The sequence below is a fragment of the Peromyscus maniculatus genome, chromosome 18 (assembly GCF_049852395.1).
Source record: "Peromyscus maniculatus bairdii isolate BWxNUB_F1_BW_parent chromosome 18, HU_Pman_BW_mat_3.1, whole genome shotgun sequence".
In the NCBI taxonomy this organism is placed as follows: Eukaryota; Metazoa; Chordata; class Mammalia; order Rodentia; family Cricetidae; genus Peromyscus; species Peromyscus maniculatus.
This window is the reverse complement of record NC_134869.1, coordinates 11,099,871-11,117,647: the sequence shown is the minus strand read 5'-3', so window position 1 is coordinate 11,117,647 and position 17,777 is coordinate 11,099,871. Positions and strand designations below refer to the sequence as shown.

Below are 17,777 nucleotides of genomic sequence, written 5' to 3'. Positions count from 1 at the left end.
GGTAAACATACCACGCCATGTTGGAAAGCTGAGGTGGGCAGAGCCAGCAGGCACAGTGCTGTTTCAGTCTTAAAAATGCTGCACTTTAAAGCAATAGATTCACAATAAGACAGATTCAGATGGATCAAGACTTTAAATGCTTTACAATGTGTGTAAAAATGTACATAGGCTTGGAAGAGAGAAAAAGTATTATGTATATTTATATAAAGAGAAAGTTTTTAAAAAATGAAGTCTTTATAGATAAAGTAAAAGTAATATAAAAAATAATCCATGTAAAGATGGATATCACACAGAGAGTCTGGATTATATTGCCTTTGGCAGTTTTAACTGCAGAAAGACATTTGATTGTAAAGACTGCTCAGTTCAATTAATGTGTATATTTTAAAGGTATTTCGATTTTGAAATTTATGTCTAAGGATGTGTTGTTTTGGAAAGGAGACTCTGCTTTTTTTCCCACAGAAAGCGAGAGGAGATGGATTTGTTCCAGATTAAGATACATCAGGTTTGACCAGCCAAGACCCCCTGAAAGGTCTCTGATGACACCATGGCCCAGATGATCCAATGTCCAGAATGCTTTGAAGGCAACTGGCTCAGACAATACAGTCTCATGGACTATTACATAATCCTAAAATTTTCTTTGTATCCCCATAAGATACTGCGCCCCCCTCCAGCAGGAAGTAGTAAGAGAAGCTACGCCCAAATTCCCAAATTATATGTAATTTCAATTTGTTAAGGTTAAAACCTTCTTTTTTGAAAACAAAAAAGGGGAAGTGCTGTGGGATGTTCTGTATGTCCTGTGGGAGCCCGTTCTCGGGTTCCTCGTGGCTTTAACCAACAGGTCCATATAGAGGATGATTAGGACTACGGCCTGAGTGCAGGTGTCTGAAATGGTCTGCACTTGGCTGTGCTGTGGGATGGTCTGTATGTCAAGTTACTCTGATTGGTCAATAAATAAAACACTGATTGACCATGGCTAGGCAGCAAGTATAGGCAGGACTAACAGGACAAAAAAAAAAAAAAAAAGAACAGGAAGGCAGAAGGAGTCACTGCCAGGTGCTGCCAGGACAAGCAGCATGAAAAGATGACAGTAAGCCATGAGCCACGTGGCAGGGTATAGATTTGTAGAAATGGATTAATTTAGGCTATAAGAACAGATAGCATGAAGCCTGCCATGGCCATACAGTTTGTGAGCAATATAAGTCTCTGTGTTTACTTGGTTGGGTCTGAGCGGCTGTTGGACTGTCGGGTGACAAAGGTTTGTCCTGACTGTGGGCAAGGCAGGAAAACTCTAGGTACCCTGGGCCACCCGTCCCACCATCCAATATCCGAATTGCTGGAATAATTCTAGTATCATTAATGGCTTGTATGGCATGAGAAAGCTGCATAGTAAAATTTACAAATGTTGTGTTTGGATTCTGGTACGTCGTCCTCTCCAGAGCCTCACTAGAACTCTTCTGGGATATCCTGTAGCCATCCCAAATCTTGGACATCCTGTAGGTAATTGTTCTACAGGACCAGTTCTTTCACAATCTCTGGCAGCTTGTAGATGGGATAGATGGTGGGGTGAACCAACCGAAGGCCCAGCTTTGGGCCTGGGTGATAGCTGATCTGGTCAGTCCATGCCCTCAGGGACAGTTCTCCCTTGCCTGTGTAGAGGGTTGGGGCTCTCTCTCCTGTGTGCAGGGGCCAGCTCTTGCTACACAGACTCTCGGGCCCATACCAGCACCAGATCGGGTCCCTTCCAAGTGCCTGTAGAAAGATCCTTCCATCAGAACAGGATAGTTTGCAACAGGAACCCTCCAGTTCCTGTCTCCAGCGGATGTTCCAGGAGAATCCAGTGCGTTCTAGCACTTTGTGTACCAGATCCTGCAAGTGGGAGGGGTCCCTATTTCCCCAAAACGATGTCATCCATATAGATATAGTGAAGTGACCCATCCGTCCTTAAAAGGGGTCCTAATAAGGTGGCTAGGTATTGTGGACAGAAAGCTGGGCTATTGGCCATTCCCTGGGGTAACACAATCCACTCAAACTTCTGATCAGGTTGAGACAAATTAAGGGAAGGAATAGAGAAGACAAATTTAGAACAGTCTTCTGGGTGGAGGGGAATAGAGAAAAAACAGTCCTTAACATCTATTACCACTAGGGCATACTCAGCAGGTATGGCTGGGACCCAGGCCAAAACCCTCAAATGGGTGCCCACTAATTCCATCCTTTCATTTACTCTTCCTAAGTTCTGCAGCATACGTCTGGTTCCAAAGGCCTTTTTGATTACATAAACAGGTGTATTCCAAAGGCTCATGGAAGGGTGTACATGCCCAAGGTCCAATTGTTCCTTGACTAGAATTTGAAGCACCTCTAAGGTAGGTCTAGTAAGTGGCCAATGCTCCACCCATATCGGGATACCCGGTTTCCACCTAATAGGGGGTACCGGGGCGGGGGGCAGTGGCCTCTATGATTGGGGGTAGACCCGAGTAAGCTTATTAGGGTCATTCCTGTAATGGGTGAAGAAGTCCTCACCCTTTATCTTCTCTATTCCCCATCCCTTGTCTTGGGCTTCTTCCTCCAAAATGTCATCATAAAAGGCCCGATGGTCAGTGGTGAGCACTCCATCCATTTGTGATAACATGTCCTGTCCCAGAAGGTTGGCCATGAGGTTATTTGCCACAAGCGGGCCTATCTTGCCCTGTTCTCCATCTGGGCTGGTCCATTTATGGAGTGCAGCCGTCTCTAAGGACTGGGTGTTCCCCCACCACATCCCATGTATTTGGGGTCTAGCTGCTAAGTTTCAATGAGGGGGCACCTCCTCCTGGCAGATTACTGTCCTGTCAGCTTCTGTATCCATTAGAAAGTGGAACCTTTTTCCACCTATAGGAACACTCATCTTGGGGTTGTGACATGAGGTCAAGGGAATGGTCCAGTTGGCATGGGCCACTCCGGAGGTCCATGCCGCCCCTGTTGTAGTTTAAAGGCTTCCCATCGATATCAAACTTTGATCTATAGTCTTTTCTCCAATGATATCCCTTTCGACACCTAGGACAGCGGGTGGTAGGGTGTTCTAACTCTCCTGACTGACCTAAGGCCTTTTTTTGGCCATTGGGAGGCTATTTCAGAGGACACTCTCACTTAAAATGTCCCTCCTGCCCACATCTAAATCAGGCCCCCCAGATTGGAAGCTTTGAAGTCCCCTGACTGTAGGTTGCCAGGGCCTGTGAAATAGCCTCAGTCAGTGCTTCCATCTGCGATTGCAACGCTAAGGCCAGCGTCTGGTTCTGGTGATGCTGGGTGCCTAGATCTTGTGACTACCACCCACCTGCCCATGGAAGTCTCTTTCAGCCCTGCGCAGGAAGGATAGTGTTCTATATTCATTCCATCCCAGACCAGAATCTGTAAATTGTTCCTGGAGGGGTCCATTTGGTCGTTTGCTATTAATGCTTTGTTGGGCCCGGTCTATAAATTCTGGTAGGGTCTGATTGGACTTCTGCCTCACTCCAGCTATGGGGAATTCTGTAGGTCCTTCATCTAGCTTACCGTAGCCTGCTGTTGTACCTGGTCTCGGTATGGCACTGGTACCGTGGCCTGCTGCACCCCAGTAGAGTACCCATCAGTAGTTCTACCAACATGCCATAAGTAATCGGCATCGTGATCTTAACAGCTTGATTGGCCTCTGCTGGAAATCTGCATTCCTCCTTATAGTGGGCGCAGCATTTGATATATTGGATGCTTGAGAGGACAGCTTTAGCCAGGTCCAGCCAATCTTTGGGGACACAATCAGACGCAGCAGGGAGTCAAGTCAAGCAAGAACTCGTTTATTGATAGGCAGTAAGCCTCTTTTATACCAGAAAACCTCCAAACCCTAAGAGGGCGTGAAGGAACAAAGCAATCATTTTAAAGGGCACCCTATTTACAAGTTGTTTATGTCCTGACACTATCTCTTGTTTTTTAGTATCTTATCTTAGCATAAATAACTTGAGCTAACTTTCTTGCTCATCATTTGTATTCACTCTGCGTAAACACCTTAAAGCTTAAGCTTTGTTGGTCTGAATTTCTCTCGGCACCCCCTTTGCAGCCCATGTATGACCCACACAGAAGCATACCCCGATTCCAAGACCTCCTAGGATTGCCGTAGCAAGTGATCGTGACCATTTTTGAAACTAGCCTTTACTCTGGGCTGCTGTGGGATGTCCTATATGTCCTGTGGGAGCCTGTTCTCAGGTTCCTCGTGGCTTTACCCAACAGGTCCACATACAGGATGATTAGAACGATGGGCCTGAGTGCAGGTGTCTGAGATGGTCTGCAGTTGGCTGTGGTGTGGGATGTTGTGTATGTCAAGTTGCTCTGATTGGTCAATAAATAAAACACTGATTGGCCATGGCTAGGCAGCAAGTATAGGCAGGACTAACAGGACAAAAAAAAAAAAAACAGGCAGAAGGAGTCACTGCCAGATGCTACCAGGACAAGAGACATAAAAAGATACCGGTAAGCCACGAGCCGCGTGGAGGGTATAGATTTGTAGAAATGGATTAATTTAAGCTGTAAGAACAGATAGCAAGAAGTCGGCTACGGCCATACAGTTTGTAAGCAATATAAGTCTCTGTGTTTTCTTTGTTGGGTCTGAACGGCTGTTGGAATGTTGGGTGACAAAGATTTGTCCTGACTGGGGGCAAGGCAGGAAAACTCGAGCTATAAATGGCACCCAATGTGTGGGCAAGAGTTTCTACCTAAAACCTGACAAAAGATTCTAAAGAGCTAAAAACAGCTTCCTAATTAGCTCTCAAGTGAGCAGCAGATTGCCGGTTTGAGTTACAGGTGCGTTCCTAGCGTGTGTGCTCGACCTGCAGTATGGCGGAAATGAGGCCTCTGCAAGTGGCACATTAAGCTGCGTGGAGGATTTAGCCTTTGCTAGTACAAAACAAAAAAGGTTTCTGGGCTACTCGCTGCTTGGATAAAAGCATAGATACACAATAGCTCCCAGAGCTGGCGGTAAACATACCACGCCATGTTGGAAAGCTGAGGTGGGCAGAGCCAGCAGGCACAGTGCTGTTTCAGTCTTAAAAATGCTGCACTTTAAAGCAATAGATTCACAATAAGACAGATTCAGATGGATCAAGACTTTAAATGCTTTACAATGTGTGTAAAAATGTACATAGGCTTGGAAGAGAGAAAAAGTATTATGTATATTTATATAAAGAGAAAGTTTTTAAAAAATGAAGTCTTTATAGATAAAGTAAAAGTAATATAAAAAATAATCCATGTAAAGATGGATATCACACAGAGAGTCTGGATTATATTGCCTTTGGCAGTTTTAACTGCAGAAAGACATTTGATTGTAAAGACTGCTCAGTTCAATTAATGTGTATATTTTAAAGGTATTTCGATTTTGAAATTTATGTCTAAGGATGTGTTGTTTTGGAAAGGAGACTCTGCTTTTTTTCCCACAGAAAGCGAGAGGAGATGGATTTGTTCCAGATTAAGATACATCAGGTTTGACCAGCCAAGACCCCCTGAAAGGTCTCTGATGACACCATGGCCCAGATGATCCAATGTCCAGAATGCTTTGAAGGCAACTGGCTCAGACAATACAGTCTCATGGACTATTACATAATCCTAAAATTTTCTTTGTATCCCCATAAGATACTGCGCCCCCCTCCAGCAGGAAGTAGTAAGAGAAGCTACGCCCAAATTCCCAAATTATATGTAATTTCAATTTGTTAAGGTTAAAACCTTCTTTTTTGAAAACAAAAAAGGGGAAGTGCTGTGGGATGTTCTGTATGTCCTGTGGGAGCCCGTTCTCGGGTTCCTCGTGGCTTTAACCAACAGGTCCATATAGAGGATGATTAGGACTACGGCCTGAGTGCAGGTGTCTGAAATGGTCTGCACTTGGCTGTGCTGTGGGATGTTGTGTATGTCAAGTTGCTCTGATTGGTTAATAAATAAAACACTGATTGGCCATGGCTAGGCAGCAAGTATAGGCAGGACTAACAGGACTAACAGCACTGACTAACTAAAAAAAAAGAACAGGAAGGCAGAAGGAATCATTGCCAGGTGCTTCCAGGACAAGCAGCATAAAAAGATGCCGGTAAGCCATGAGCCACGTGGCAGGGTATAGATTTGTAGAAATGGATTAATTTAAGCTATAAGAACAGATAGCAAAAAGCCTGCCATGGTCATACAGTTTGTAAGCAATGTAAGTCTCTGTGTTTACTTGGTTGGGTCTGAGCGGTCTTGACTGTAGGCAAGGCAGGAAAACTCTAGGTACCCTGGGCCACCCGTCCTACCATCCAATATCCGAAATGCTGGAATAATTCTAGTATCATTAATGGCTTGTATGGTATGAGAAAGCTGCATAGTAAAATTTACAAATGTTGTATTTGGATTCTTGTACGTCGTCCTCTCCAGAGCCTCACTAGAACTCTTCTGGGATATCATGTGGCCATCCAAAGTCTTGGACATCCTGTAGGTAATTGTTCTACAAGGACCAGTTCTTTCACAAGCTCTGGCAGCTTGTAGATAGGATAGATGGTGGGGTGAACCAACTGAAGGCCCAGCTTTGGGCCTGGGTGATAGCTGATCTGGTCAGTCCATACCCTCAGGGACAGTTCACCCTTGCCTGTGGAGAGGGTTGGGGCGCTCTCTCCTGTGTGCAGGGGCCAGCTCTTGCTACACAGACTCTCGGGCCCATACCAGCACCAGATCGGGTCCCTTCCAAGTGCCTGTAGAAAGATCCTTCCATCAAAACAGAGGATGGTTTGCAACACGAACCTTCCAGTTCCTGTCTGCAGTGGATGTTCCAGCAGAATCCACCGTTAAAAATTTTTAAATATCTAAAACTAGAAAAAGTAGAATGTGGAGAGGAAAGATGAGTCCCTAGCTCCCCCTTTTCACTTTAGCAAAATAAATTTTTAAGGTAAGATGGCAGCATTCTACTATAGCCTGTTTTTGAGGGTTATAGGGAATACCAGTCTTACTAACAGTAGAAAAATGTTGACAGAATTTTAAATCCCCACCCACCCACTGCTGTAGGCAGGACTGTTATCAGTATTTATGAAGTTTAGCACACCCATATAAGCAAAAGCATGAAGACAATGATTCTTCACATCCTTCTCACCTGAATGGGCAGAGGAAAAAATGAGAGAGGAATATGTACTGATAGCTACATGGACAAAGGTCACAAAGATCCAAGAAAATCTCAGGCCACCAGGTTTCAGGAACAGTCTCACTCCTGGTTCTGTTGAAGATCTTTCCATTGTCAGCACTGATCACTGCCCAGGTCACCCACTGAGGTTTATGTGGGTGCCTCTGAGATTCAGCCAGAGCCAGGAAGAGCAGAACGACCACCAGCTGAAGTACTGCCATCTGGCTTCAGGATAGCACACAATTGCAGCTCATGGAGCCAGGTCCACTCTCACTGGGAGCGTTTAGCTTCTGCAGTTTGTGCTGCTGAATCTCACGTACTAGTGTGTACAAAGCATCCTCCACAATCTGTTGGGTCTTGGCTGATGTTTCAGAGTTGGGGCTGCCATAGCTGCAGGCAAGGTCCTGGGCTTATGGAGACTCAACAGTACAAGCAGCCTGGTCAGATTTGTTCCCCACCAGCAGCATTGCCACATCGTCTGAGTCCTTCACCTTATTGATCTGCTCCCTGTACTGATGGATTTCTTTAAAGGACTGGGTGTTGTTGATGGCAAACACACAGAGGAAACCCTCCCATGTGCGCATGTATTGGTCCCACACGGCACTGTACTCCCCTTGACCTGCTGTGTTCAAGATGTCCAGCAGACATGTCTCCCCATCAGTGAACGCCTGTTTCCGATAGGAGTCCTCTATGGTGGGGTCCCTGCAGGTTGTAGGTGTTATTTTTCGGCGCTCTTACCGTGCGAGGTAATGTCACGAAACACGACAGAATCCGCTAATAGTAGTTTTATTAAGATTAAAGGAACAGAGTGCCCAGGCTTGTGGGAGACGTGTGTAGAGAAGAAGAAAGAGCGGGGAATATGGCGCCAGCTTATAAAGCCTGGGCGTGCACAGGTCGAAGAAACTACTTCACGCATGCGCATAGATCACATGGCTAGAACTGGCTAGGCGGAAGTGTTCTGGTTCCCTGGGCATATGAAAACATACCAAACCATGGGGGGGGGGATTTTGAGCCCTTCATCCCTGACTCTTTTGAAAAAGAAAAAAAATGTGGTTGAGTGGGTATGGGGCGACATTTCTCTCAAAGACTGATTCCAGCTGAATAGTGGGCAACAGTTGGCTCTTGGTGGGGAATGGGAGGGTAGCTGGTAATGTCCTGGGATGATGGTGGGTAGGTCCTGGAATGACGTTTTGCCATCCCCTTTTTCTTCAGGTGTCCATCCGTGCTGTGGCTGGGAAACTTCTGTTTGACATGAAACTGTTGACATAGAAAAAGCTCAGAGAAAAAAGAGTCATTTTATTTTTGGAGTTGACATTTATCTTAGGTAGATCTGGCCTTAGTACTCCTCTTAATTTTTTTTCTGAGACAAGCCTTATTAGAGGTACTTTATTTAAGACACCTGTTTCCTTTATTAGGTTAGCAATTAGGTAAGGCAGGTGATCAGTTGCTGAGTATTGAACAATGAAAGATTGTTGTATTATATTTTTCCTTACCGCCTGGATATTTTTGATGGTCCTTTTTGCCTCTGGCTCTGTGTGTCCCTGGTTGGGAAAGGAAGGGGTGATACCTTATTCCTCTGGAATTGGTGACAAGGCAGTGGATCCTGATGTTTTCTGGAGCTTGAGAGTGAGAGGCCCTGTTTGTTTCACTGGATATGAAGAGAGATTTTTCTGGGATGGAGGTGAGATAAAAGGTTTTAGATGAGACAGGTGGACCCAGTGAGGAAAGCCCTCGAGTTTAGCAGCTGTGGGAGTCATAAGAATTCCCTTGAAGGGTCCTTGCCACTTATGGGGAAGAGGTGAAGGGCGCTGGCCTGGAGGGAAGAGAAGAACCTGATCCCTAATGTGGATTGGAATTGACAATTATTGTCACACGGCTGAGGTAATAAACAGTCTGCATAGCTCCATAGAATAGACCTTAGGTGACATAAAAGAAGAGTTAACAGGATTTGCAGAAAAGTTGAAGGGTTAGATGAAATTCCTGGTGTTAGAAGTGGCCTTCCATACATTAGTTCAAACCGAGAAATTGAAAGAGGCTTATTGGTGAAATTATTAAGGCCATTCCACGTAGTTAAAAGGAAGATTTATTTAGTGGGTAACTTACAAAAAAGGGATAGGTAGGTCGTGGGGTGTGGGGAAGGTGTATTGCAGTCCAGTGGTGTTCTCTGGAGCTCTGCTTGGTCAACCTCTATTGTCAAGGTTCCAGGCACAGAGAGAGCGCTGCCCATCCACATCTCGGGTCTCCAGGTGCCTCCCTTGGCCCCGCCTTGTAGGGGTGACAATTGCTGAAGCCTCAATGGGGGGTTGGAACAGGCAGGCAAAAGTATAGGTCTGATCTCTGTTGAAAACTGGCACTATGTACTAGTGCTTATCCAGGTGTTATTCACCCAGAGAACACTAGACCCGTCCAATACCCTTTTCACAGAGGTGGGAGCTGGGGTATCAACCCACATGCAATCAGACATGCTCTTCTCAGAACTACTTGAAATGTATATTCCGAGTGCAGTGCACTAGCCTCGCATCCTGCACTTCAAATTAATCCTAAAGAGTGGCCAACCAGAGCATTTGGCTGGTTCAGTTCAGCTGAGATTCATTCCGGATGAGGACTAAGAAGCCTCCAGTCTGAGGAGACAAGACCAGCTGAGGAATTGGCGAGGTGAGATAGCTGTGGCTTGTTGTGTCTCTCTGATCTACCAGCATGGACCCCAATAACTCGGCTCGGGATTGATTTTATTAATAAGAACTTTTAAGATTCATGCTACATCTGGCGCCCAACGTTCGTGTTACGAATTCATGAAAAAGTTGTTTGCCTGTGGCCTTGTGAGCCCCAGCTCAGGCCCAAGCTACACTCAGCCGGTTGTGGTGGCGCGCACCGGTAGGATTTGCTGAAGGAGACAGAGGCAGGAGGATCCCGAGTTTGAGGCCGGCCTAGGAGGCTTGGGAGAAGCTTTAGCCCGGACTGAACCACAAACAGTGGTGGGACCATGGAAACAGTGGCTACTGCTCCACGTTTCCAGCTCCTTCTCATCATGTTGGTGACTGCGGTGATGCTGCTACCCGGGATGAAGGGTTTACTGCTGCTGGTTCAGAGAAGAATTGCCAGGACCATCGTGTTACAAGAAAGCATCGGCAAAGGTCAGTTTGGAAAAGTTTGGCAAGACAAATGGTGGGGAGAAATTATTGTGAAGATTTTCTGTTCTAGGGAAGAATGTTCATGGTTCCGTGAGACAGACATTTATCACACTATGATTGCTCCAAACCACAGAGGAGGCCAAAAAAAAAAAAAAAAAAAGTCTGCAGGAAACCATGACCATGCCTAACAGTGACTTTGAAATCTTCAAAAAATGACAGGATCCTACAACGATGATTCCACATGGACTATGTATGATAAAGCCATTAAGCCGATTAAAACCATGGAAAAATCGACTTTGGACTACAAACTGGTCAGAACAATTTCGAGAGGACTAGTTGAGATGATCCAGCCTGACAGACTACTCAAACAAGGACTTGAAACAAGCCCTGAACTTTCCTATTATGCAGAGACTGGACAAACGATACAGGACTTGATGATTAACCCCAAAATTTTCTTTTCAAGATTCCCTAAAGATATCTTCACCCCTAGAAAGCAAAAAGAAAAAGAGAATATAGATATGAGATAGATCATCGAATCTATTCTGAGTAAAAAGATAAAGAAATAATAGGATAAATAGGTAGATCATTGAATCTACACTGAAGAAAAAGGGGAAGATATAAAAATGACAAAAGGTAGACTACTGAATCTATTATGAAAAGAAAAAAGAGAAAATATGGATATGATAAAAAGGGAGATTATGGAATCTACTTTTAAAAAGGAACTACTTGTTTTAAATAAGATAAGTAATGAAAATTTTTTGGTCTGAGTTTATTAGATGTTACTGGACTGGACATTGTTAATATATATAATGGAGTTTTTTATCTGAATCTGTCAAATGTTAATGGACTAGACATCATTAATGTAATTTTTGTCTATATATTGTATATACTTATTAGATAGTTTTTCTTGTATTAGTTATAAGCTTTCTTTAATTTTAGACAAAAAGAGAGGAGATGTGGTGGTATTGTGTTCCCCAAAATATTGTGTACCTTAATAAATTTATCTGGGGTCAGAGAACAGACAGCCACTAGATACAAAGGCTAGAAAATGGTGGCACTCACACCTTTAATCCTAGCATTCCAGAGATAGAAATCCCTCTGAATCTCTGTGAGTTCAAGGCCACATTGGAAACAGCCAAGCATGGTGACATGCCTTTAATCCCAGAAAGCCAGCCTTTAATCCCAGGGAGTGGTGGTAGAAAGTAGAAAGATATATAAGGCGTGGGGACCAGAAACTAGAAGCATTTGGCTGGTTCAGTTCAGCTGAGATTCATTCCGGATGAGGACTAAGAAGCCTCCAGTCTGAGGAGACAAGACCAGCTGAGGAATTGGCGAGGTGAGATAGCTGTGGCTTGTTGTGTCTCTCTGATCTACCAGCATGGACCCCAAAAAAAAAAAAAAAAAAAAAAAAAAAAGAGTGGCCAACCAGGCCTGGGGGGACTGTCCTGCCTCTATGGCAGTAAAGGCTTGTATGATTACGGCTGCATTGCGCTGTTGAGAAGCCCTGATCCTGCAAATGTAGATGTAACCAACGGTCTTATTAAATAAGAAACACAGAAACAATGTAAAAGAAAGCCAAGAGGTCAGAGCTCAGAGCTAAAATCTCACCCTTCCTCCTGCGGTGTCCCAGCTTCCCAAAAGAGAGCTATTTCCTGTGTGTAAGTTGTTTCATAGTCATTCTGCCTTCTCATTGGTTGTAAACCTAAACACATGACTGCCTCGTCACTGTCTGAATGTACAGCCCCCTAGGTCTTAAAGGCATATGTCTCCAATGCTGGCTGTATCCCTGAACACACAGAGATCTATGGGATTAAAGGCGTGTGCCATCACCGCCACACTCTGTCTATGGCTCTAATAGCTCTGACCCCCGGGCAACTTTATTTATTAACATACAATCAAAGTCACATTTCAGTACGATTAGAATACCACCACATGCAAATACACCACAGACAAGCCAGGGAGACCAGCACCAAAAGGCCTGCTAAAGCCCCTAGGCCCGCCCACTCCTTTAGATGATCCATGGCATTCGAGATCCATGTAGACAGTCCTTCCGCCAATCCGTCATCCACTCGGGTTGAAATTCACTGTGACAATAGCCACTCTCAGCTGTTCCATCAGGTTGTCAAATTCCCCGGTCCAATTTCCTAAAAAATAATTGGACAATTGTTTAGAAAGATTGGCAGCATGGGTAAAATGATGATATTGTATGCTAGTCATGCAGAGCCCAGCATATTTCCACTGACAGCCAAGCTGAGCAATTTGCCAGAGGGTGTCAATTTGTTCCTGCACCAAATCAATCCTTTAAAAGACCTCCTCTCAACTGCGCATTAATGCCTTTCTGCACATCCAGGGCTCGCACCACATTTGCCGAAAGATTATTGAGGGTCTGGGCTGTCTGTACCATATGACCGACCCATGGCAATAGCCGCAGTAGTAGCTCCAACTGCAGCTAGAGAAATGGCTGTAACAATGGTGGCTGTAATACCAAAATCTCTTTTTTGTCTAAACAAAATCATAGCATGGGGTGCATCAACAGGTATAGGTATCCAGCGGGGCTTGCGAGTAATAATGGCATAATTAAATTGTGTAACATTCCAACATTGAGTATAAAAACATGTATCATTCTTGCATAAGCTGGGTTCTTCTTTGCTTACAATGAATAAAAAGGGAGAATATATACAAACGGGTAGGTCTATAAGTTACGTTGACAAGGGATGTATATCCTTCCCCGGAACAGCCTGTATTAGTGCCAGAAATTCCTTCTGTGGCAGAGGAGGGAGAAAGCTTAGGAGAATCATGGCCTTCAAATCCCCATGGGCGGGACTGACTCCAGGTGAATTGACTGACATTATGTAGACCACCAGCAATCATGACCATGGGCTCTAAATTCATGCAGCTGCCATTAACGCCACAAAATAGCCAATTATCAAAGGAATTGGACACATAATCTTGAAAAGGATTTTGATCACTAAAATTTTTGCCTGCATATGAAGCATTAAATTCTTTACTAATACCAGGTGAAAAGGTAAAATTTTGACTCTTATCACCCCAATTAACAGTGCGAGATTGGCATCCAGTCCAAGGCCAAATCTCTCCCCAATTCATTCCCCAGCAAAAGGGAGCCCACTTTGGCTGGCGTGGAGGATCTCCTTTATTTCCCTTGGCAGGCCACCAACCCGATATCCAGGTGGCATTAGCAGAATGACACGGCCCACCAGAATCATCAGGTAAATCAAACCATCCTGCAGTCTGGTTATATGATAATATGCATGGAGAAGTATTGGAACGATTAAAAACCACCTGGAATCACAAGCTTCCGGCTAAATCAAAAGATCTATTCTCTCCTAAAGGGGCCTTTTCCAATTCTAAAGGAAGATAGGGAACATCGAGGCTTTTATTGCTACTCAATAGCCGGGGAAATAGCTTGGCATCATGGCGAACTGGCATTGGCCTGGGGAACACGGAAAGTATTCCCCATCTCTTTTCCAATATTCCCGGCTGCATCTTCATGAGGAGAAGCAGAAAGATCATCCCCCGCATCTTCAGGCTGTTGTTGCACTTTCCGCACTAGTCGCTCTGGCACCCAAATTGGATCTTGTTTGTCCTGTGGGAAAACGCAAATAGAACCTCGTGCCCATGTCAGCACGGGATCAGGTCCATGCTAGATGCCCGTTAACGCATCCTTCCACTTCACCATTGCTCTCCTGGAGCTATGCGGATCATGATGTTTGTCCACTGCAGACCGATTCTGTGCATCCAGATTTAAAAAATTTATAGTAAATAAGGCAAGGGAAATTCTTTCCTTTGGGGTGCGGCCGTGGCCTATTCCCCCTTTTTGTTTTTCTAAGCATTCCTTGAGGGTGCGATGAGCACGCTCAACAATACCCTGTCCCTGAGGATTGTATGGCAACCCATGGATCAGCTGAATCTCCATTTGTTGACAAAAGGAGTTAAATTTGTGCCCAGTGTAAGGAGATCCATTGTCAATTTTGAGTTGATGTTTCCCCAGGCCGCCCATGCTTCTAGGCAATGGGCAATAACATTGCTCGCCTTTTCTCCCAAAAGAGGTGAGGCATGAATAATCCCGGAGCAGGTGTCAATCGAGACATGGACATATTTAAGTTGTACAATTTCTGGAATATGCATAACATCCATCTGCCAAATCTTAAGAGGGAGTAATCCTCGCGGGTTAATCCCCAGGCAAGGTGGGTGTTGATAGATCACACATTGAGGGCATTTTAAGACCACCTGTCGAGCATCTGCCTGAGAGAGGGAAAACCTCTGTTGTAGAGTTCTTGAATTAACATGAAAATTTTTATGAAATTCTGTAGCCTTGTGGATAGCCGAGTTGGAAAATATCCATTCCTGTTGAGTGCAACGATCTACAATATCATTGCCTTTACTTACAGGTCCTGGCAGTCCAGAATGTGCTCTAATATGGGATGGATAAAAATTATTCTTTCTTAGCCAAATCAATTGTTGTAATTCTGCAAACAAGGAACAAACAGGGCTAGATGATTTTATAGTTCCAGCACTTTCCAATACTCTTGGCATTCACCACATAAGAGGAATCTGATATCAAATTAAAGGAAAAAGGGCAAGCTTTAAAAACCTCAATCACTATTTTTAATTCAACCATTTGTGGTGCTCCTGATTGAAACTGATGCATGACTGGTTACTGAGAACCAACCATATATACGCCACAACCTATTTTTGACCCATTTGTAAATATAATGGGAGCTCCTTGAATGTGTTTGAACGAGGTAACTTTCGGGAATACTACTGGATGATTCTTATAGAATCCTAATAAGGGATGTTTAGGCAAATGATTATCTAATTTTCCAGGAAAACTGCATTTTAAATTAGCCCAATCATCTACAGTTGCACATATCTGAACTTGATAACTTAAATATGGGATTACAAGGATAGTTGGGGAGACCCCAAAATGCTGTATACATTGCTGAATACCAGAAAGGGCAAGAACAGCCACCGCAGTGGGATAATGTCCTATGGATTTTACAGGTGAAATTTTAGGATAAATCCACAATAAGGGACCATCTTGCCACAACAATCCAGTGGGCTGCATATAAGTTGAGAGAATGCAAAGAAGCAATATTTTTTCCTTCCTGAACTCTTTGCAAAAATGCATTTTGTAAGCCCATTTCTACCTTTTCCAATGCCAACCTTGCTTCAGGGGTTAATTGTCTAGGAGAATCTAAAGCCGAATTCCCATTTAAAATATTATACAAAGGCTTCAACTCATGATTTGGCAATTTTAAGTAACCTCGAACCCAGTTAATATCTCCCAAAAGCTTTTGAAAATCATTTAAGGATTGTAGATGATCTTTTCTTAACTCAACCTTCTGAGGGAGTATTTTCTCTTCCTGAATCTTTGAACCTAAATAGCCAACCACTGAACTTCTTTGAACTTTTTCTGGTGCTATAACCAGACCTTTCTCTTTTAATAGTAGGGTTAAATCAACATAGGCCTGTTCCAATACCTTTTCTTGTTTTGCTGCTAACAAAATACCCATATAATGAAGTGATGGATATCTTTGTCGAATAGGGGCAATGGCTCTATCTACATAAAGTTGGCACATAGTTGGGCTATTTGCCATGCCCTGTGGCAAAGACCACCCATTCATATCTTTTATCAGGCTCTTCATGATTACATGAAGGAAGGGTAAAAGCAAATCTAACACTGTCTGTACTAAACAATGGTATAGAAAAATAGCAATCCTTAATATTTACTACAATTATAGGCCAAAAGGCTGGCAAAGAGGACAGAAGCGGCAAGCCCCTCTGAACTGAACCCATGATCTGCATTTGTTCATTAATAGGTCTCAGATCATGCAATAATCGCCACTTCCCTGATTTCTTTTTTTATGACAAAGATAGGAGTATTCCAGGGCGACAGTGAAGGTTTTATGTGTCCTTCTTCTAATTGTTCTTTCACTAGTTGCTTTGCTGCTGACAACTTTTCAGAGGAGAGTGGCCACTGAGAAACCCAAACTGGCTCCTCTATCTTCCATGTTATGGGGATACCCTCCTCAGTGGCCCCTAGGAAAAACCCAAACCCTGTCGATGTTCTCGAGGGTTTGGCTGAATGGGAGATTTTCTGCCTTGCAAGAATTTCCCCAATCCATAGTTAGGATGATATCCCTATTACTCATTATTTTGACTGAAGCTAGAGAATAGTCATTACTTAATCTAAAACCCATGTCTTTTAAAAGGTCTCTGCCCCACAAGGAAATCGAAGTTCCAGCACATAGGGCAGTATGGTCCCAGAATGCCCCTCCCTATCTTTCCATTGTAAATGTCTTGCACTTATGTTCGGAGCCTTAGCATATCCCAGGCCTTGTAGTGTCTGGGATGAGATCTGTATGGGCCACCCTGTCGGCCAGTCTTTCCTGGCGATGATACTCTTGTCTGCCCCTGTATCTAATAATCCTAAAATCTTTTTGTTGTCAATAATGAGTTCTAAAGCTGGCCTCTGGTCCATATCTAGGGACAGAAATGTTAAATCTGTCCCTGTGGATCCAAAACCACCTTCTCCTCTTTCTTTTGATTGTACCGTAAAACGGCCATGCAGGCTGGGTAAAATCAGTAACTGGGCAATTTGATCACCTGGAGAGATGGCCTAAATCTTGGGGACTGAACCATGATCTTCACAATTCCAGTGTAATCTGGATCAATTACCCTAGGATGAACTCTGAGACCTCGTAAGGTTGTAGAAGACAGCCCTATCGAAAGACCCACCATGCCTGGCTCAAGAGGTCCTTTAAAATCAGTATCCACCAGCTGTATCCCCATCTGAGGAGTTAATACGAGTCTGGTGGCGGCATGGAGGTCCAATCCTGCTGCTCCCATAGTGGCTCTCCGGGGTTCTTGGGATGCTGGAGTGTCGGCCATTGTTCCTGGTTCCATTCTTTGTCCTGGTTCTCGACTGCCCCATATATTTGTGGACCCTGAGGGTGGGGGCTCTGCTGTCCGTTTTTTGGACGCGTTCCTGATTGGCCTTGAACTAATGGTTGACCATTTATGTCCCTCATAGATCGACACTCGTTTGCCCACTGTTCTCCTTTTCTACACTTTGGACATACTCCAGGTTGTGAAGGGCGTTGTCCTTTTCCTGAATCTATGACTCTTCCTTTGTCTGGGCACTCACGCTTCAAGTGGCCTAACTTGCCACACCAGAAGCAAGCACCTGAAGTGCTAGAACTTCCTCTTTTGCCTTAGTTCAACTGAACTACAGCAGCTGCAAGGCCAGCATTAGTTAACGGCCCACCGATCGCTCTACACACCTTCATCCACGCCTCTAAACCTCTATTTTTATAAGGAGTGATGGCAGCCTTGCATTCCTTTGTACATTGTTTATAAACTAGCTGCTTAATCAGCTGCATAGCCGCATCCAGGTCTTCAAAGATTCTACCTGCAGCCTCAAACATTCAGGCAACAAAGTCCGAAAATGATTCTGTAGGTCCCTTTAAGAGATTTGTAAGGTTTCCACTCAC

The 17,777-nt window shown here is 44.2% G+C and overlaps 1 pseudogene; it reads right to left on the bottom strand.

The window, feature by feature from the left end:
• Positions 1-7,359: 7,359 nt before the first annotated feature.
• On the bottom strand, positions 7,360-12,667 carry LOC121823822 (GTPase HRas pseudogene; annotated as a pseudogene).
• Positions 12,668-17,777: the final 5,110 nt, after the last annotated feature.